General features: G+C 41.4%; 1 protein-coding gene across 1 annotated transcript in view; it reads left to right on the top strand.

Moving 5' to 3' along the window:
* The window catches only part of LOC105612939 (collagen alpha-1(I) chain-like), a 51428-nt gene extending 34912 nt beyond the window's left edge, over positions 1–16516 (top strand). The window contains exons 5-6 of the mRNA XM_060417501.1: positions 15648–15696; positions 16422–16516. The gene's annotated coding sequence lies outside the window, so the exon portion shown is untranslated. The remainder of the gene's footprint in view (positions 1–15647; positions 15697–16421) is intronic.
* Positions 16517–21156: the final 4640 nt, after the last annotated feature.

Raw genomic sequence — 21156 nt, 5'->3', positions numbered from 1 at the left:
CTGCCCTACTGCTCCTGGTTCTCTGAGGCTGTGGACTCAGCTGCCACGATCAGAGGGCTGGGACTCCAAGACACTGACTCTGCTGTTCCCTTGGTTCCAGCTCGTCTGTGCGTTTCAGTCCTCCCACCTTTGGATGTGTAGGGATGAATGCATTGTGAAGTTCTCTGGCCTCTTGTTGTGTTGGGTAGAGGCACCTTTTAGATTCAGGGATGTTTTTCTGGCTATAGATTGAAGGGGATATTGAAAGGTAGTGTTTTATTCTGGCATGTTGCTGACCTCCCTGGATAGAGTATTCTTGGTTGTAAGTTTTTGTTTTTCCTTTCATTGCTTTAAATATATGAATGACCTGCGAAGCTCCTGCTGAAGAGTCAACTGACAGTCTTGTGGGAGTTCCCTTTTCCCTTGCTTCATTTAAGATTCTTTCTTTAATTTTTGTCATTTTTATTGTGATATGTCTTGGTGTAGATCTGTTTGGGTTGATCTTGTTGTGACTCTTTGTGCTCCCTGGTCCTGAATGTCTGTTTTTTCACCCCCAGGTTTGGGAAGTTTTCAGCTCTATTGCTTCAAGTAATTTCTCTGACCCTTCTCTCTCTCTCTCCTCCTTCTGGGACGTCTATGATGTGAATGTTCATATGCTTGATGTTGTGCCAGAAGTCTCTTATAATTATCCTTTTTAAATGTTGTCTTCTTTTTAAAATTCTTTCTTTTTTTTCTGTTCAGGTTGGGTGATTTCCACTATTTTGTCTTCCAGTTGCCAGATCTATTTCTTGGTATCTTTTTTACCTGCTGTTGATGCCTTCTAATGTATTTTTGTTTCAGCTGTTATATTCCTCAGCTCTGTTTGGTTCTTTCTATTTTCTCTTTGTTAAACTTTTCACTGTGTTCGGCCACTCTTCTCCTGTGTTCATTGAGCATCTTTATGATTGTTACCTTGAACTCCATATTAAGTAAATCATCTATCTCCACTTACCTTAGTTCTTCTAGAGTTTTATATTGTTCCTTCACGTGGAACATATTCCTCTGTTGCCTTAGTTTGCCTGAGTCTCTGTCTTTATTTCTGTCTGTTAGGTATGTTGGTTACATTTCTTGACCTTGGAGATACAGCCTTAAGTAGCAGATGTCCTGTGGTATCCAGTGGCATAGTCCCCTCCAGTCAGCAGAGCTATATAATCTAGGGATGCTCCTATGTGGGATGCTGCTGCCTTCTGTTGTGTAGGGCTGGGTCCTGGCATGGCTGATTATGGTGCCCCTGATCTGATCTGATCCTGATACTCTGGTGGGCATGGCCAGGTCCTGGCAGCTGCTGTCATATCTGGGGGGTCTTGATTCTGGCCTGCTGGTGGGATGGGGGCCAGGTCCTGGGCAGCTGCTAGCTCTGGGACCTGGGGCTGTGCCAGTCAACTGGCACATGGAGTCTTTCCAGGACCATAGGCTATGATACCAGGGGTGTCTGGGCCTGTCCTTGCCAATTGGTGGGCAGTGCTAGGTCACAAACCTGCTTGCTGGGGAATCTGGGGGACCCCAAGTTTAGAGTCCCCCTGGTGGTAGGTGGGACTGGGTTCCCACTTAGCTGGTTGCTGGGCTGAGGGTGTCAAGGACTTGAACTGACTGGTGGGCAGTTAAGCTCCTTTCCAATAGGCTAGAAGAAACACTCCAAAATGGTACTTGCCAGCACCAGTGTCTTCTTGGTAGAATGTTCTCCCCCAGAAGACTGCCACCAGCATCTATGTCCTTCTGGGGACTCCCAGTTACCTCTTGGTTCTCTGGAGGTCCCCCAACATCAGCAAGTGTGTTTAATGCAGGTTCCTTTCAAATTATTTCCTCTGCACCTGGTTTCACATGTATAAGAAACCATGTGTGCCTTTTAAGAGCTGAGTGTGTGTTTCCTATAGCCCCCAGGCTCTGCTGTTTGTACGCCCTGCTGGACTTCAAAGCCAGATATTCTCAGAGCTCATCTTCCTGGTCTAGCTCCCCAGGCTGGAAAGCCTGATGTGGTCTTGGACCCCTTAGTCCTTGTTGAGAACCTCTGTAGTTATGATTGTACTCCCACTTATGGGTCACCTTTCCTGGAGGTGTGGCTCTTGACTATACTATACCTCTGCACTGCTACCCAACTCATTGTGGCTCTCCTTTGATATCTGTTGGTGTGGGAAACGTTTTCTGTGAGTTTTCATATTGTTCACCTTGATGGTTGTTCTGTAAATAGTCGTAATTTTTGTGTGAGAGTGGGAGGAGGGGAGCTCAAGGTCCTCCCAGTCCACTCAGTTGGCCACTCCCCGTTAGTTCTCAGAAATCTGAAACCAAGTGTTGGTTGGAAGTGCCTCCTGGAAGCTCTGGGGAAATAGTCCTTGATTTTCAGTGTCTTGATGCTGCCTGCATTCCTTGGTTCATGGCCCTTTCTTCACATCACTTCACCCTCTTGCTCCCAGAATCCTATCTCCTACTGTCTTTTGTAACTTTAAATAAGAGGGAATATCAGTGGGGAAATAAAATAAGATTAGCTTTAAACAACAATTTATATCATCTGGAAAGTGTATTCTCAATTGAAAAACTGCCTAAACTTTGGCAAATAGTTTTTTAAAATCATAAAACAACTTTGCAGGTCTCAACTGATAAACTTTAACCATAACACTATTATTGGTAGAAATAAAGCCGTGTATCTAAAAAAAAAAAAAATCTTACTAAAGGTCCTGCTCTTTGATGACTTTATCATCATTCTTTCAAATAATGTTCTTTCTTGCTTGTTTCCAAGTTCAGCAAAATGTGATAATATATAGTAGCTGGAATATCTATTTTCAGTTTGCATTTTTTTAAGATTACTGGGCACATTTACTCTTCTGACATAGAACGAAAAGTTCACAGCATCAGTGTGCCATTTGAAATATTTTGAACGACTTGCTGACATAAGGAATGTACGATAATATTTTAATCAGTTTGCTTGCCAACTGGAGACTTTTAGGTAAATGAATCCTATCAGTTTCAATTTAGTAGAGCTCTTTTATAAAGGCATGTTAAATTTACTTGAAAGTAATGACCAAAGTTTTAAGGAGGATTTAGTGAAAGTTGCATATATTTCTTCCCCAAACAAGTTTTCCTTCAGTTCAGTTCAGTTCAGTCTCTCAGTCATGTCCGACTCTTTGTGACCCCATGAATCGCAGCACACCAGGCGTCCCTGTCCATCACCAACTCCCAGAGTTCACTCAGATTCAGGTCCATTGAGTCAGTGATGCCATCCAGCCATCTCATCCTCTGTCGTCCCCTTCTCCTCCTGCCCCCAATCCCTCCCAGCATCAGAGTCTTTTCCAACGAGTCAACTGTTCGCATGAGGTGGCCCAAGTATTGGAGTTTCAGCTTTAGCATCATTCCTTCCAAAGAAATCCCAGGGCTGATCTAGAAAGTTACAATTAAAATAAAAGCTAAAGGACAGTAGTTCCTGAATATCTCTAATAGTTTATAGATGTTTTATAATATTTTCAAATATTATAATGTTCCAGGTAAGGTAAATGAATGTTCCAGGAAATATATTACTGTATATATAACATACAAAATAATATACTATATTGTATTATAATAGTCAAATGAATAGAAATATGGTTAGCATAGTACTCTTGCCTGGCAAATCCCATGGGCGGAGGGGCCTGGTGGGCTGCAGTCCATGGGGTTGCTAGGAGTCGGATACGACTGAGCGACTTCTTTCACTTTTCACTTTCATGCATTGGAGAGAGAAATGGCACCCCACTCCAGCGTTCTTGCCTGGAGAATCCCAGGGATGGGGGAGCCTGGTGGGCTGCTGTCTCTGGGGTCGCACAGAGTCAGAAACGACTGAAGCGACTTAGCAGCAGCAGCAGCAGCAGCAGCAGTGACTTTAAAATTTTACAGCTGTTTACTGTTTTAAATTTTATGTGCATTAGATTCAACTGTTTAATCAAAGATAATGAAGAAAATAATTCTGCTCTTCATGGCCACACCAAGATCTCTAGTCACTTTTTCTGTCTTGCCCAGTCTTGTGTTTGCTTTGGGTTCCTTCCACAGTCAGCTATTCAGTGTTTTATTTGTCCCTAGCCTAGATTCCCAAGCTCTTTGCTGTTCCAGTATATTCGTGCCAATCTCCAGCTCTGCATCTTTCCAAAGAGTATGGCATCCTGCGATAACTGGAGGGGCAGGCAGAGATCCCGTCTCTTTCTAAGGCCACTTGTATGGGCAGCTGAGGCAATTGGGCTTCATCTGTAGTTTCTGCCTCGTCTCAGTCCTGAGGCAGGCTGCACTGAAGGAGCTTTAATTCTCTGCAGTAATGTGGCATTCTTGGGTTGGGACCAGTTAGATCTTATGCCCTGGGTCTAGTCTTTCAATTCTGATCTTACCCATTTTTCTCAAATCACTTTGGTACCCTGTTAGAAACCTCTGCTCTCTTCTTTATGTTTTGCCCAGATGTGTGTCCTATGCCATATTCCAGTCTGCACTGATGTCCTGCTCTCTGCTGAGAGAATTGTATGACATTTTCTCCATTTGTACATCCTCTCACATCTACTTCAATATCAGTGCCAGATTTTTAATGAATCTTGTATTCTTTTGGGGGGTTTCTGAATAATTTGCCCAATAGGATCTCTATCATTTGAATAATTCTCCTGTTATCTTCTAAACTAATAATTTTATGATTGCATTTACATGTTATAAGCCAACCATTTTGTTATCAAATTTATATTACATTCTTAGATTATAAATATATTTTTGTTTTGTTCTGGATGAAGTTCAGCCTCTTCTGTGTGACAACCTGTGCATTTGGTCCCCTTACTGAGCAGTCACTGCCAGACTTTACCTTCCCTGATCACAGCTTTTGCTTCAGGGAGCCTCCATCAGCAGGTGTCCGAGTTACCGCATTCTCTTGTAAGGTGACACAAGTATAACCACTCACTGTTTCAGCCTCAGTTCAGTTCATTCACTCAGTCGTGTCTGACTCTTTGCGACCCCGTGAATTACAGCACGCCAGGCCTCCCTGTCCATCACCAACTCCCAGAGTTCACTCAAACTCACATCCATCGAGTCGGTGATGCCATCAAGCCATCTCATCCTTGGTCATCCCCTTCTCCTCCTGCCCCCAATCCCTCCAAGCATCAGAGTCTTTTCCAATGAGTCAACCCTTCGCATGAGGTGGCCCAAGTACTGGAGTTTCAGCTTTAGCATCATTCCTTCCAAAGAAATTCCAGGACGAATCTCCTTCAGAATGGACTGGTTGGATCTCCTTGCAGTCCAAGGGACTCTCAAGAGTCTTTTCCAACACCACAGTTCAAAAGCATCAATTCTTCGGTGCTCAGCTTTCTTGGCAGTCCAACTCTCACATCCATGCATGACCACTGGAAAAACCATAGCCTTGACTAGACGGATCTTTGTTGGCAAAGTAATGTCTCTGCTTTTCAATATGCTGTCTAGGTTGGTCATATCTTTCCTTCCAAGGAGTAAGCGTCTTTTAATTTCATGACTGCAATCACCATCTGCAGTGATTTTGGAGCCCCAACAAATAAAGTCTGACATTGTTTCCACTGTTTCCCCATCTATTTCCCATGAAGTGATGGGACCAGATGCCATGATCTTCGTTTTCTGAATGTTGAGGTTTAAGCCAATTTTTTCACTCTCCACTTTCACTTTCATCAAGAGGCTTTTCAGTTCCTCTTCACTTTCTGCCATAAGGGTGGTGTCATCTGCATATCTAAGGCTATTGATATTTCTCCCAGCAATCTCGATTCCAGCTTGTGCTTCTTCCAGCCCAGCATTTCTCATGGTGTACTCTGCATATAAGTTAAATAAGCAGGGTGACAATATACAGCCTTGACGTATTCCTTTTCCTATTTGTCCTCTGGGGAGGCCTTAAAAATGGCTGTGAAAAGAAGAGAAGTGAAAAGCAAAGGAGAAAAGGAAAGATATAAGCATCTGCTATATATATAGCAAGAAGAGATAAGGAAGGCTTCCTCAGCGATCAATGCAAGGAAATAGAGGGAAACAACAGAATGGGAAAGACTAGAGATCTCTTCAAGAAAATTAGAGATAGCAAGGGAACATTTCATGCAAAGATGGGCTCAATAGAGGACAGAAATGGTCTGGGCCTAACAGAAGCAGAAGATATTAAGAAGAGGTGGCAAAAATACACAGAAGAACTATACAAAAAAGATCTTAATGACCAAGATAATCACGATGGTATGGTTACTCACCTATAGCCAGGCATCCTGGAATGTGAAGTCAAGTGGGCCTTAGAAAACATCACTATGAACAAAGCTAGTGGAGGTGATGGAATTCCAGTTTAGTTGTTTCAAATCCTGAAAGATGATGTTGTGAAAGTGCTGTACTCAATATGGCAGCACATTTGAAAAACTCAACAGTGGGCACAGGACTGGAAAAGGTCAGTTTTCATTCCAATGCCAAAGAATGCTCAAACTACCGCACAATTGCACTCATCTCACACTCTAGTAAAGTAATACTCAAAATTCTCCAAGCCAGTCTTCAGCAGTACGTGAACCGTGAAGTTCCAGATGTTCAAGCTGGTTTTAGAAAAGGCAGAAGAACCAGAGATCAAATTGCCAGCATCCGCTGGATCATCAGAAAAGCAGGAGAGTTCTGGAAAAACATCTATTTCTGCTTTATTGACTTTGCCGAATCCTTTGACTGTGTGGATCACAATAAACTGTGGAAAATTCTGAAAGAGATGGGAATACCAGACTATCTAACCTGCCTCTTGAGAAATCTGTATGCAGGTCAGGAAGCAACAGTTAGAACTGGACATGGAACAACAGACTGGTTCCAAATAGGAAAAGGAGTACATCAAAGCACCACCTTAGCCTAACCTAATAGATTCTTTCCTATGTTTTTACCTTCCAAACTGGTATCTATATATGAGAGTAAATGTACTGAAGAGGAAGGGCAAAGCATTCCACTCCAGTACTTTTGCCTGGAGAATCCCTTGGACAGAGGAGCCTGGTGAGCTAAAGTCCATAGGGTGGCAAAGAATCGGACGGGACTGTAACTACTGAGCATGCATGCAAAAGTACTGAAAACTTAACAAACAAAAAAACTAGGACAAAACAAAACCTCCTTTTTATACTGGGCTTTTTCTATTTTTCAGTTTAGTTCAGTCACTCAGTTGTGTCCAACTCTTTGCAACCCCATGGACTGCAGCACACCAGGCTTTCCTGTCCATCACCAACTCCCAGAGCTTGCTTAAACTCATGTCCATGGAGTCACTGATGCCATCCAACCATCTCATTTAGATAAGTCCAAAACACTTTAAGTAAAATTACTTTAGGTAAAGGCAGTGTATTGAATTACATGTATTGCCAGGAGGCTTAGAAGGAAAAGAATCTGCCTGTAATGCAGGAGACCCTGGTTCGATCTCTGGGTTGGGAAGATCCCTTGGAGAAGGGAATGGCAACCCACTCCAGTAGTCTTGCCTGGAGAATACTATGAACAGAGGAGCCTGGCCAGCTACAGTCCATGGGGTCCCAAAGAATAAGACATGACTGAATGACTAACACTTTTTTCACTTTTCATCTTTGGAAAAAGCAGTGTATTGAATTAAACATATCAGCAATAATGTTAAGCAAACATGGCAATTTTGCATGTTATTTTTCTTAAAGTAAGTTTTGACCATTGATGGTCTCATAATTGCAAGAAATGTATGGTATGCTCCAGTATAATTCTCTTTGGGAATTGTGTTAGCCAAATAAAATTATTAGAACTGTAATAATGTAGAGAGGTTGGTAATGTCATAAAATTACTTAGAATTAATTTTCATGGAAAAATAGCACTGCAGAGATTGGTGAGCACTATCTAGTTTATCTATAATTTCTTTCTTCGGGGACTTTCTATAGTGCTTTCATATTTTCTTAAAGGTGTCTTCATAGATAAGCTCTGATGTACAGATAGTATACATACCATTATGTCACAACTGTGATGTTATATTAGACATTGGTCACTGGGAATTTATTTGGTGGTTTCTTTTGCCTACATTTATTATGATCCAGATCTTTTTAAAATGCTACCTAATTTTTTCCAAATGTAACTGTGATCCCTAAATAGATATGACAGTACTTCTCACAACACTATTACTTACAAGTTTGTTCAATACTGTCATTTTCATATCAATACTGAAATTTTCATATAAAGCTGAAATTTCTTGAATGTAAATGTTTATTTCTAAAGTATGGACATTTTTTCCTTCTCTAGTCTTTGAAATACCTGCCTATTTCTAGTAGAGACTTGGTTTAGTATATGCGTGTGTGCATGCTCAGTTGCTTAGTCTTGTCTGATTCTTTGTGACCACATGGACTATAGCTCCTCAGGCTCCTCTGTCCATGGAATTACCGAGGCAAGAATCCTGGATTTGGTAGCCATTCCCTGCTCCAGGGGATCTTCCAACCCAGGGATGAAACCCATGTCTCCTGTGTCTTCTTCACTGGAAGGCAGATTCTTTGCCCCGAACCACCTGGGAAGCTCAGTTTAATATATAGGAAGGTTTTTAAATTAATTTTCAACTGTGGGTGTTGGAGAAGACTCTTGAGAGTCCCTTGGGCTGCAAGGAGATCCAACCAGTCAATCCTAAAGGAAATCAATCTTAAATATTCATTGGAAGGACTGATGCTGAAGCTCCAATATTTTGGTCGCCTGATGCAAAGAACTCACTCACTGGAAAAGACCCTGAAGCTGGGAAAGATTGAAGTCAGGTGGAGCTGGGGATGACAGAGGATGAGATGGTTGGTTGGCATCACCAACTCAGTGGACATGAGTTTGAGCAAGCTCCAGGAGTTGGTGATGGACAGAGAGGCCTGGCGTGCTGCAGTCCATGGGGTCGTGAAGAGTAGGAACATGGCTGAACGACTGAACTGAACTGAACAGCAAAGGATGAAGAAACAAGAACAAGTACATGAAGAATTTCCTCCTTCTCACTGGTGAATGATAAACTCTTACCCGTAGTTGTAGCGAGACCACATATCACTTCTCTCATGCTGTTCTTACAAAGTGATTGACACTCTTCTACCCAGGATGGGATATGTGTCCCCTCCTCTGGAATCTGGTTATTGAGATGGGATCCGTGTTGTATAGAAAATGGTGGAAGCTAATTCTGTGTGATTTTAATGCTAGGTCTTAAAAACATTACAACTTTTGTCTGACTTTCTCTCTGTCACATTACCCAGCCATGGCACCCAATCACTGTGCTGGGGGAAGCCTGGACCAGCCTGTCAGGAGAGACCGCATGGATAGGCACTGTGAATAAAAACTGAGGCCCTTATATGACAGGCAGTATCTATCACCACATTTGTCAGTAAACTATTCTTCCAAAAATTCTAGGCCCCAGTCTCTGGGGTTTCACACTCGAGGCCACTAAGTGTGGAACAGAGGCAAGCTGTCACTTCTGTGCCCTGTCTGAAATACTGACCTCAGAATCAATGGCTGTTTTGTGCCAGTGGTTTATATAATAATATGCTATAGAGCATTGGATGACTGGAGTAATATTTAATATTTTTAAAGAAGTTGGTGTATCTTAGAATAAGATACATAATAGATCAGAATTTTTTTTTTTTCTGTTCATGAGATTTGGCCATAAAATTAACTTATATCTATATAGTTGACTTTGCTTCCTGGTGACTCAGTGGTAAAGAATCTGCCTGCCAGTCAGGAGATGTATGTTTGATACCTGGATTCTGATGATCCCTTGGAGAAGGAAATGGTAAACTATTCCAGTATTCTTGCCTAGAGAATCCCATGGACAGAGGAGCCTGGCAGGCTACAGTCCATGGGGTGGCAGAGTCAGACATGGCTTAGTGACTGAATAACAATAATTAGTCTTTATTCACTAAATAGAATAAACCATTTAATTCAGGTTTATTGTTAGCATTTCTGAATTGGGCTTAGTAGTTGAGTTACCAGTGAGAAAGCAGGTAGTAGAGTTTGCCCATTCCTGATCACATGAGCTGATAAGAGGGACCGCAGTTAAGGGTTCTAGCCTTGTTTGGTTATCTTTGTTGGGGTTGGCAGTTTCTTCCTATTTCAGTGTTTTACCGAGATCACCAATCCCCTCTGATTATGATTAGTTGGAATCATGGTAGTAAAGTCACAGTCTAGGACCCTGAAATCCTCACTTCCGGGAAGAGGGTGGCTGCTTTGTGAAAGCAAATTCGCTGTAATTGGAAAGAGGGAAGACAGAAATGGGAAGTTGAGCCTGCTTTGTTCTTTAGACTTATTTTGGTTTTAATGTTCCTCCAGGGGGAAAGTGAAAATATGCACAAACTAGTTCAAATGCTTGAAGCCTCCGAGAAAGCATCTTTCTTTTCCTGTTAATAGTTTTGTGATTCAAAGCCATTTATTTCACATATCTGAACATGCATATTTATTTCATGTGGTTAGTAAATCAATTGTACAGAGATGTTATTGATTAATAAATGAGATTGTAAATGTAAAGTATCTAAGATGGTACAAAACTCGAATATATACACACGTGTGTATATGTATATATACGTGTGTGTGATTGAATGAACTAGCTGCAAATAATAACCCAAGGTGCACTCATTCCCTCTTCTCTGCATCTTTGCCTTTCTTTGGGAGATCTGATCTAGTCTTTCAGGTCTCATCTGTATGGTAAATTTATACCTGTATCCCAGAATTTTTAGACAAAGGCAAGAGAGTGTGCTAGAAACAGTGATGATATATCTTAGCTGAATACAGTAAAGAGTGACGAGAAAGAGAAGCTTGGACATAAAAATGATAGAGGATTCCATTGTCTTGCAAATAGGGCTTTGGAAAAACAAAATTCTGGGCATGAAAAGTGTTGCAAGTTACTTAGGAACAGCAGTTTTAAAGGGCAAGTCAGTGGACTTGTATTAGAAAAGAAAAGCATTATGGTAGGATAGGAAGGGAAAACAAAGCACCATAAACAGAAGAATGCAATGGGGAAAATTCTTGCCAAGGGAAAATGGTGCTGAAGTAAATAGAGATGTGAAGCCTGGTGAATTTGGTGCTGTCATCACCTGGAGCCTGGTGAGTGTTCATGACTCAAGAGTGCGCAGACAAGGCCTGTGGTCTGGGGACAGTTCTCTAGTATGGGTTGGTGTTCCTTGTCACTCTGGTTACAGTGGTGGGTACTCCTAGCCGCAGGTGGCAGCCAGTGTCGGGCCATGAGAATTTTGCGGCTTGGCACAGGGAGTTCAGGTGCTACAAGGCAGCAGCTGTGTTGTGTGCCATGTGTGGCTGAGTGACAGAGTACCATGGTCGTGCTTGAGAAGATTCATTTTTAGAACCATTTAGGAAGATAGCTTGCATGTATAGTTTGTTTTGCAGATGGAATAACACCTACCCTTTAGGGTCTGATTTCTGGTAGAACTGCAGCATGGTCATGGAAGATGGCAGGGTTTAACCTCACACTCGTGAACATAAGTGGCTCCATCTTCCTATAATAGAGAGTGTGGAAAAAGAGAACAAATGACATTGTAGTTTGAAAATTGGGTAGCTTACATCTGGTGATACCTAGAAACAGTGGGTGGTGAGATGGGAGAAAAAGAGGTGGAGAAACTCAGAGGAAGACATTGAAGTGGAGCTTCAGATCTAACAGGAGAGGGTGAGTCAAGACCTTTAAAATATTGTCACTTTTTAAAAAATCTTAGGCTAGTTTGGAGCAGAAATATGGGTAAGTAACATCGACAAATATTTGTTTCCAATTTATTCTTAAGATTTGCAACCCATCCTGCAGTTTCTGTTTACGTGTTTTTTATGCTTTCTTCTTTTTCTCTAATCATCTTTTTCTCATTAATCTGTGTCTACAGTAGAAAATAAAACAATTTCCTTTTGCAATGAATGTTAGTTTTCTATTTATTAAAAGCTTTCTTGAGATTTCTCCCATTCTAGTTATGTAGCCAATTTGCATGTTAATCTTCTTCCTTTTAATTATTCATAGCTAATATTTGAGGTTGTTTTAAATTATTCTCAAAAATTTCCTACATTGTTTCTGTGTGTATGTTTCCTATAGAGTGGTAATTTCTCAACTCTGGCTATAGGTTGTGGGAATATCTGTGAGTAGTATTTAACCCCATCCTCAGAAATATGATTTATTTAGGAGATCTAATTTCTGACAGTCTTGAAAGCTCCACTAAGTGGTTTTAATATCATTTTAATGTACAGTGATGAGAATCATGGAATTAGATTCTTCTTATTTCTGAGAAGTTTTACAGGCCCCCTAAGTGATTTAAATACGGCTTTAATGTTCAGATAGGGATAAGAATCGTTCAATTAGAATATTTGATTGAAAATTAGACATTATCGTAGACACTGCACTTTTTATACAGATGAAAATTTCTGCAGTGGAATTTAGCCAGCACTCTTGCAAGTTTCACTGAAGGAGGTGTCATGAGGATGCCAACATCTGACCATGCTTGTCACATGGTCACAGCATTTCATGTATAAGCCACTTAGCAACAGCGTGTCAGAGCTTTGTATGGCCTCTAACATCCTAAAAATTCTGTTCTGCATTAGGCAATCCATCTATGTATTTTGAGTGATGAGTCATAGGCAGCTTCTTCTTGAGCTATTTCATCACTAAATGCAGGTTCTTGTCTCAGTAAGAATTCCTGGGATTAAAATGAATCTCGTGCACTTAGGCACCTGGTAGGGCTGATGAAAATCTTGGCTGTTTTGTTTATATGTAGTTATCGAAATGATCTTTGTATATAAATAGTCACAGGTGGCCACGTTTATTGTGTGTAAACATCTGGAGCAGTTGCTAGGAAAATCTTATTTATAATTTGATTTATTTCTGCATTTATTTAACACACCATCTGCTGATGGATAACATTAATAGATTTTTCCTTATAATGTGGTTTGAGAATAATTAAATCTGTTTACTATTCCCAGCAAAAGCCATCCTGAACATTTGAATATTGTTGCTTTCAATTGATATATTTTAGAAAGTTACAATATCTTTTCACTCTTTCAGGGTTATAATTCCTGTTTGTTTTGTTACTGCTTCATTTCTCCCTTTAACAATTGCTTGCTTAAATTACTTATTCTCTCAATACTCACTATACAGATAGAGCCATGCAAGGTGCTACAAAGCATTTCTCTGATAGCTCGAAGACGTCAGATCTCTTCTGCCCGTACAATGTTTGCAAACTCCACGCTGACTCTCCCAGACTGGTAAAGTGCCAGGTGCAGATTTATTCACTATAGAAAGGAGGCATTTGTGTTCATGACAGCCTGTGTGCCTTGAGTTGATGTCCAGATACGAAAGTTGCAGCTAGTTAACTGAGATATAGCTGATACACAAGGGAAGTTGTATGAAGGAAAGAGTACCTATTTTCACTGTTTTGTAGTCAAATAAATATAAAGACGAATTCTGTTGCTAGCTTTAATATGGAGAAGGCAATGGCAACCCACTCCAGTACTCTTGCCTGGAAAATCCCATGGGCAGAGGAGCCTGGTAGGCTGCAGCCCATGGGGTTGTGAAGAGTCGGACATGACTGAGCGACTTCACTTTGACTTTTCACTTTCATGCATTGGAGAAGGAAATGGCACTCCACTCCAGTGTTCTTGCCTGGAGAATCCCAGGGACGGGGGAGCCTGGTGAGCTGCCATCTATGGGGTCACACAGAGTTGGACAAGACTGAAGCGACTTAGCAGCAGTAGCAGCAGCAGCAGCTTTAATATGCTGACTGGCAGTAGATGTGGCATTAATTCTTTCTAAACCTAAATGGTAGAGTTGTTTTGAGGATTAGATCTAGCAGTTTATTGAAATTTTCCAGTACAGTGCTCAGTAATAACAACTGATGTTAGAAATATCTCTTGGTGGTGTTATTGGTATTAAAGGATAATCTACGTATGTTTTTCCATTGGATGTTTTTGCTCAAGTAAATATCCTGTCTTCGGACTTGGTAAACTGAACTGAATTTTTATTAATATTTTGTTTTTTCTTTTACCGTAGACAAAGGAGTGTAATCTCACACTCCAATCCCTTTCTTCCTCTCTGTAGGCTCAACATTGATCAGATCTCTTTGATTTCAGATTTTGACTTTAGATTTGAGAGAAGGAAAAGTCACTTCATATCTATTATTAATTGCACATTTTTTCATTTCAACTATATTTAGACCTTCCATTTAAACTGTGTTCCTCTGTGATTCCGAAATCTATACTTCAGTTTGCTCTTGACTCACAAAAGAGAAAGATGACTTACGCTCCACCTCCCCTGAGTAAAGAAGTGCCGAGGAGTTCTTCACTTCTGTAGTTGGTAGGGCTTCTGCAAACCACAAGCTCTGGAAAAAAGCATAGGAACCACAAAGAGGACTGGTCCTGAAAAGCACTGTGAAATAAGCAGGAGAATTAAGTAAACGGAAGACCAGTTCTCAGTTTAAGATTTTGGTCTCATCTCTACTCACAGAGGTGAGAAGTGTTGTTTGACAGAAAAAAATGTAAGTTAAATCCTTTTTGGTGAAATAAAACTATTTGGGGAGAAAAACTAGAACAGGATAAAACTATTTACAGGATAAATAAAACTATTTGGGGAGAAAAACTATATGAGGTTAATTCATAATTTACTTAATACCAGACTTTTTTTTTTACAGTTTTCTATGATGACTCCTTCATAGTCAAGATTTAGAAGCTGTAGGACCTTACTGTAACCTGTCTTAAAGCTCTCTACCTTCAGTGTAGTAGTCTGGAAGAAGGTTCCCCAGTATAAGGTCTTACTTTTAACGTGAAAAGCCTCTGCAATAAATAGACAATTTGGAAAGAGAAACCAGGGCATTTTTTCTTTAGGTTTGAGGGTTTTTAAAATTTTTTTACAAAACCTTTTTTATTTTTTATTGAGATATAACTGATTAACAATGTTGTGATAGTTTCAAGTGAACAGCAAAGGAACTCAGCCATTCACATACATGTATCCATTCTCCCCAACTCCCCTCTCATCTAGGCTGCCAGGTAACATTGAGCGGAGTTCCCTGTGCTGTACAGTAGGTCCTTGTTGGTTAGCCATTTTAAATATAGCAGTGTGTACATGTCCGTCCCAAACTCCCTAACTATCCCCTCCTCCATCCTTACCCCCAGCAACCATACGTTCATTCTCTAAGTCTATAATCTTTCTGTTTTGTAAGTTCATTTGTATCATTTCTTTTTATATTCCACATATAAGGGATGTTTCTATTTCCCAGGTGGCATAATGGTAAAGAATCCACCCTCCAATGTAGGAGATACAAGAGACGTGGGTTCGATCCCTGGTTGGGAAGATCCCCTGAGTAGGAATGGCAACCCACTCCAGTGTTCTTGCCTGGAAAATTTCATGGACAGAGAAGCCTGGCAGGCTACAGTTCAGAGAGTGGCAAAGAGTCTCACATGACTGAGCACACACGCACCCTTCTTGGGAGGAATAGCAAGGGATGTGCGCACATGTTGATTTCTCACAAACCCTAGTGGTTTTTCTGACATGTCTTCAGTGCTGATTCTGCTAAGTTTATCTTTTGAGAGCTCAACAGGAGCACTTGAAAGGAAGACTTTACAATTCTCATTTATGTTATATATTATTAATAGTTCATTTACATTAGATAAGTATAAGTGGACTATTTTCATTATAGTCAGCATGGAATGTTCTTCTATGCAGAAGTAATATTTGTTGTATTTTGTTCCAGAATTCAGAGGAGCTAACACATGAATTCCAAAGAAGCAGACTTCATTTAGGTAAGAAGAAATAAGCACTGGATAGTATATCAACATAAAAACATTCATTTATAAGTGCTCTATTTTACAAAATTACTTAAGTATTTAGTCAATCAAATTCTGGACTTGCTTCCAAGAAATCTACATCATTACCCCTGCTTTCTAAAATCCTGATTCACTAGTGGAAGGAGGAATAGAATAGAAAGTTGTATTTTGCATAAACATCTCTGAGACTAGTTTATGTTTATGGAAACCCACTTCTTATCATTTCTTTAAGACTAAAAAAGATAACCAGCCATATAAAAAATGTTTTTTCAAAATATTTCATTTTTTCATTATTTGGAAAAGGATCCTTGGTGGGTTTGTTTGATAATATCTAACCTATGCATTTGAGACTTCCCTGGTAGCACAGTGGTAGGGTCACAGAAGAGTCAGACAAGACTTAGCAACTAAACAACAACAGTGAATTCATTTTGATGACTTTATCATTAATAAGTTCCTTTAGAATGATAGTTACAAAACCTAGAACTCCTAGCTTTTAATTAGCAATACATTGTTACCAACATGTTCCTTTGGCCATCTGAATTTTTAGTAAATTGGCCACTTATTTTTTTAAACTCATCAGTATTTACAAACAACATGTGCATGTGTGCTTGTTAAGTGTTAAGTCAGTTTAGTCATGTCCAACTCTTTGCGACCGTATAGTCTATGGCCTGCCAAGCTCCTCTGACTATGGAATTTTCCAGGCAAGAATACCGGACTGGTTGCTGTGCTTTCCTTCAGGAGATCTTCCTGATCTAGGGATCAAACCAGCATCTCTTCCGTATCCTGTATTGGCAGGCAAGTTCTTTTTTTTTTTTTTTTTTAATATTAATTGTATGGCAACAAAGGTCTGTTTAGTCAAGGCTATCGTTTTCCCAGTGGTCAAGTATGCATGTGAGAGTTGGACTGTGAAAAAAGCTGAGCCCCAAAGAATTGATGCTTTGAACTGTGGTGTTGGAGAAGACTCTTGAGAGTCCCTTGGACTGCAAGGAGATCCAACCAGTCCATGCTGAAGGAGATCAGCCCTGGGATTTCTTTGGAAGGAATGATGCTAAAGCTGAAACTCCAATAGTTTGGCCACCTCATGTGAAGAATTGACTCATTGGAAAAGACTCTGATTCTGGGAGGGATTGGGGGCAGGAGGAAAAGGGGACGACAGAGAATGAGATGGCTGGATGGCATCACTGACTCGATGGACGTGAGTCTGAATGAACTCCGGGAGTTGGTGATGGACAGGGAGGCCTGGCATGCTACAATTCATGGGGTTGCAAAGAGTCAGAAACGACTGAGTAACTAAACTGAACTGAATTACTTCAAAATATTGTGGTAGTTTTTGCCATACATTGACATGAATCAGCCATGGGTGTACATGTGTTCCCCATCCTGAAGCCCTCTCCCACGTTCCTCCCCATCCCATCCTTCTGAGTCATCCCACTGTACCAGCCCTGAGCACCATGTCTCATGCATCGAACCTGGACTGGAGATCTGTTTCACATATGATAATATACATGTTTCAATTCTATTCTCTCAAATCATCCATCCTTTCCTTCTCCCACAGAGTCCAAAAGTCTGTTCTTTACATCTGTGTCTCTTTTGCTATCTCACATATGGGGTCATCGTTACCATCTTTCTAAATTCCATATATATGCATTAATATACCATATTGGTGTTTTTCTTTCTGACTTATTTGCTCTTTATAACAGGCTCCAGTTTCATCCACCTCATTCATTAGAACTGATTCAAATGCATTATTTTTAATAGCTGAGTAATATTCCACTGTGTAGTTCTTTAAGCACTAACATCTTAGGTATGACACCACCTAGGCAATATTTATAAAATGTAATCCCATTTACCTCCTCAGTTCAGTTCAGTCGCTCAGTCATGTCCGACTCTTTGCAACCCCATGAATTGCAGCACGCCAGGCCTCCCTGTCCATCACCATCTCCCAGAGTTCACTCAAACTCACGTCCATCGAGTCTCTGATGCCATCCAGCCATCTCATCCTCTGTCGTCCCCTTCTCCTCCTGCCCCCAAACCCTCCCAGCATCTGAGTCTTTTCCAGTTAGTCAACTCTTCACATGAGGTGGCCAAAGTACTGGAGTTTGAGCTTTAGCATCATTCCTTCCAAAGAACACCCAGGGCTGATCTCCTTCAGCATGGACTGGTTGGATCTCCTTGCAGTCCAAGGGACTCTCAAGAGTCTTTTCCAACACCACAGTTCAAAAGCATCAATTCTTCGGCACTCAGCTCTCTTCACAGTCCAAATCCAGCATGCATACATGACCACAGGAAAAACCATAACCTTGACTAGACGGACCTTTGTTGGCAAAGTAATGTCTCTGCTTTTCAATATTCTATCTAGGTTGGTCATAACTTTTCTTCCAAGGAGTAAGCGTCTTTTAATTTCATGGCTGCAATCACCATCTGCAGTGACTTTGAAGCCCCCCGCCCGCACAAAAAAAAAAGTCTGACACTGTTTCCACTGTTTCCCCATCTATTCCCCATGAAGTGATGGGACCACATGCCATGATCTTCGTTTTCTGAATGTTGAGCTTTAAGCCAACTTTTTCACTCTCCTCTTTCACTTTCATCAAGAGGCTTTTTAGTTCCTCTTCACTTTCTGCCATAAGGGTGGTATCATCTGCGTATCTGAGGTTATTGATATTTCTCGTGGCAATCTTGATTCCAGCTTATGCTTCTTCCAGCCCAGCGTTGCTCATGATGTACTCTGCATAGAAGTTAAATAAGCAGGGTGACAATATACAGCCTTGACGTAATCCTTTTCCTATTTGGAACCAGTCTTTTGTTCCATGTCCAGTTCTAACTGTTGCTTCCTGACCTGCATATAGGTTTCTCAAGAGGCAGGTCAGGTGGTCTGGTATGCCCATCTCTTTCAGAATTTTCCACAGTTTCTTGTGATCCACATAGTCAAAGGCTTTGGCATAGTCAAGAAAGCAGAAGTAGATGTTTTTCTGAAACTCTCTTGATTTTGATGATCCAGCAGATGTTGGCAATTTGATCTCTGGTTCCTCTGCCTTTTCTAAAACCAGCTTGAACATCTGGAATTTCACAGTTCACTTATTGCTGAAACCTGGCTTGGAGAATTTTGAGCATTATTTTACTAGTGTGTGAGATGAGTGCAATTGTGTGGTAGTTTGAGCATTCTTTGGCATTGCCTTTCTTTGGGATTGGAATGAAAACTGACCTTTTCCAGTCCTGTGGCCACTGCTGAGTTTTCCTAATTTGCTGGCATATTGAGTGTAGCATTTTCACAGCATCATCTTTCAGGATTTGAAATAGCTCAACTGGAATTCCATCACCTCCACTAGCTTTGTTTGTAGTGATGCTTTCTAAGGCCCCCTTGACTTCACACTCCAGGATGTCTGGCTCTAGGTGAGTGATCATACTATCGTGGTTATCTTAATCATGAACGTGTTTTTTGTACAGATCCTCTGTGTCTTCTTGCCACCTCTTCTTAATATCTTCTGCTTCTGTTAGGTCCATACTATTTCTGTCCTTTATCAAGCATATCTTAGCATGACATGTTCCCTTGGTATCTCTAATTTTCCTGAAGAAATCTCTATTCTTTCCCATTCTTTTGTTTTCCTCTATTTCTTTGCATTTGTGGGCGGCTGGACAGCACACAAGCAAGGGCAGCTGCGACAGCACACAAGCGTGGCCGAGAGGAGCTACCCCACATCTGAGGTCAGGGGCAGAAGCTGGGAGGACCCCATGCCCAAGGGGCAGCAGCCAAGAGGAGCTACCCCATGTTCGAGATCACGGGCAGTGGCCAAGAGTGCCAGGCTTCGACGGTGCAAGAACGTCCGAGAGGAGCTACCCTCATTCGAGTTTAGGGGCGGCTGCCAGGAGGAGCTAACCCATGTCTGAAGTCAGGGGCGGTGGCCAAGTGGAGCTACCCCTTGTCTGATGTCAGGGGTGGCACCCGAGAGGAGCTACTCCTTTCCCGAGGCCAGGGGCTGCAGCTGAGAGGAGCAACCGCATGTCCAAGGAGTGGTGGCTGCATGGGCGCAGGAGCGCCTAGAGGAACTATTCCACTTTTAAGGTCAGGAGCAGTGGCAGTGAGGAGCTACCCCTCATCCAAGGTAAGGAGCAGTGGCTGTGTTTTGCTGGAGCAGCCGTGAAGAGATACCCCACGTCCAAGGTAAGAGAAACCCAAGTAAGACAGTAGGTGTTGCAAGAGGGCATCAGAGGGCAGACACGCTGAAACCATAATCACAGAAAACTAGTCAATCTAATCACACTAGGACCACAGCCTTGTCTAACTCAATGAAACTAAGCCATGCCTGTGGTGCCACCCAAACCGGGTGGGCATGGTGGAGAGGTCTGACAGAATGTGTTCCACTGGAGAAGGGAATGGCAAACCACTTCAGTATTCTTGCCTTGAGAACCCCATGAACAGTATGAAAAGGCAAAATGATAGGATACTAAAAGAGGAACTCCCCAACTTGGTAGGTGCTCAGTATGCTACCGGAGGCCAGTGGAGAAATAACTCCAGTAAGAATGAAGGGATGGAGCCAAAGCAAAAACAATACCCAGTTGTGGATGTGACTTGTGATAGAAGCAAAGTCTGATGCTGTAAAGAGGAATATTGCATAGGAACCTGGAATGATAGGTCCATGAATCAAGGCAAATTGGAAGTGGTCAAACAGGAGGTGGCAAGAGTGAACATTGACATGCTGGGAATCAGCGAACTAAAATGGACTGGAATGGATGAATTTAACTACTGTGGTCAGGAATCCCTTAGAAGAAATGGAGTAGCCATCATGGTTAACAAGAGAGTCTGAAATGCAGTACTTGGATGCAATCTTGGGAATGCATGTAAGAATTAAAGATTTAAAAAATAAAATAAATAAATAAATAAATAAAACATAGTTAAAAAAAAATAAAAAAATGACAGAATGATCTCTGTTTGCTTCCAAGGTAAACCATTCAATATCACAGTAATCCAAGTCTATGCCCCAACCAGTAACACTGAAGAAGCTGAAGTTGAATGGTTCTATGAAGACCTACAAGACCTTTTAGAACTAACACCCAAAACAGTTGTCCTTTTCATTATCAGTTCAATTCAGTTTAGTTGCTCAGTTGTTCCGACTCTTTGCGACCTCATGAGTCACAGCAGGCCAGGCCTACCTGTCCATCACCAACTCCTGGAGTTCACTCAGACTCAGTGATGCTATCCAGCCATCTCATCCTTTGTAGTCCCCTTTTCCTTCTGCCCCCAATCCCTCCCAGCATCAGAGTCTTTTCCAATGAGTCAACTGTTCACATGAGGTGGCCCAGGTACTGGAGTTTCAGCTTTAGCATCATTCCTTCCAAAGAACACCCAGGACTGATCTCCTTTAGGATGGACTGGTTGGATCTCCTTACACTCCAAGGGACTCTCAAGAGTCTTCTCCAACACCACAGTTCAAAGGCATC

Source organism: Ovis aries, chromosome 6, assembly GCF_016772045.2.
Source record: "Ovis aries strain OAR_USU_Benz2616 breed Rambouillet chromosome 6, ARS-UI_Ramb_v3.0, whole genome shotgun sequence".
In the NCBI taxonomy this organism is placed as follows: Eukaryota; Metazoa; Chordata; class Mammalia; order Artiodactyla; family Bovidae; genus Ovis; species Ovis aries.
This window is presented reverse-complemented; position numbering and strand designations above follow the sequence as displayed.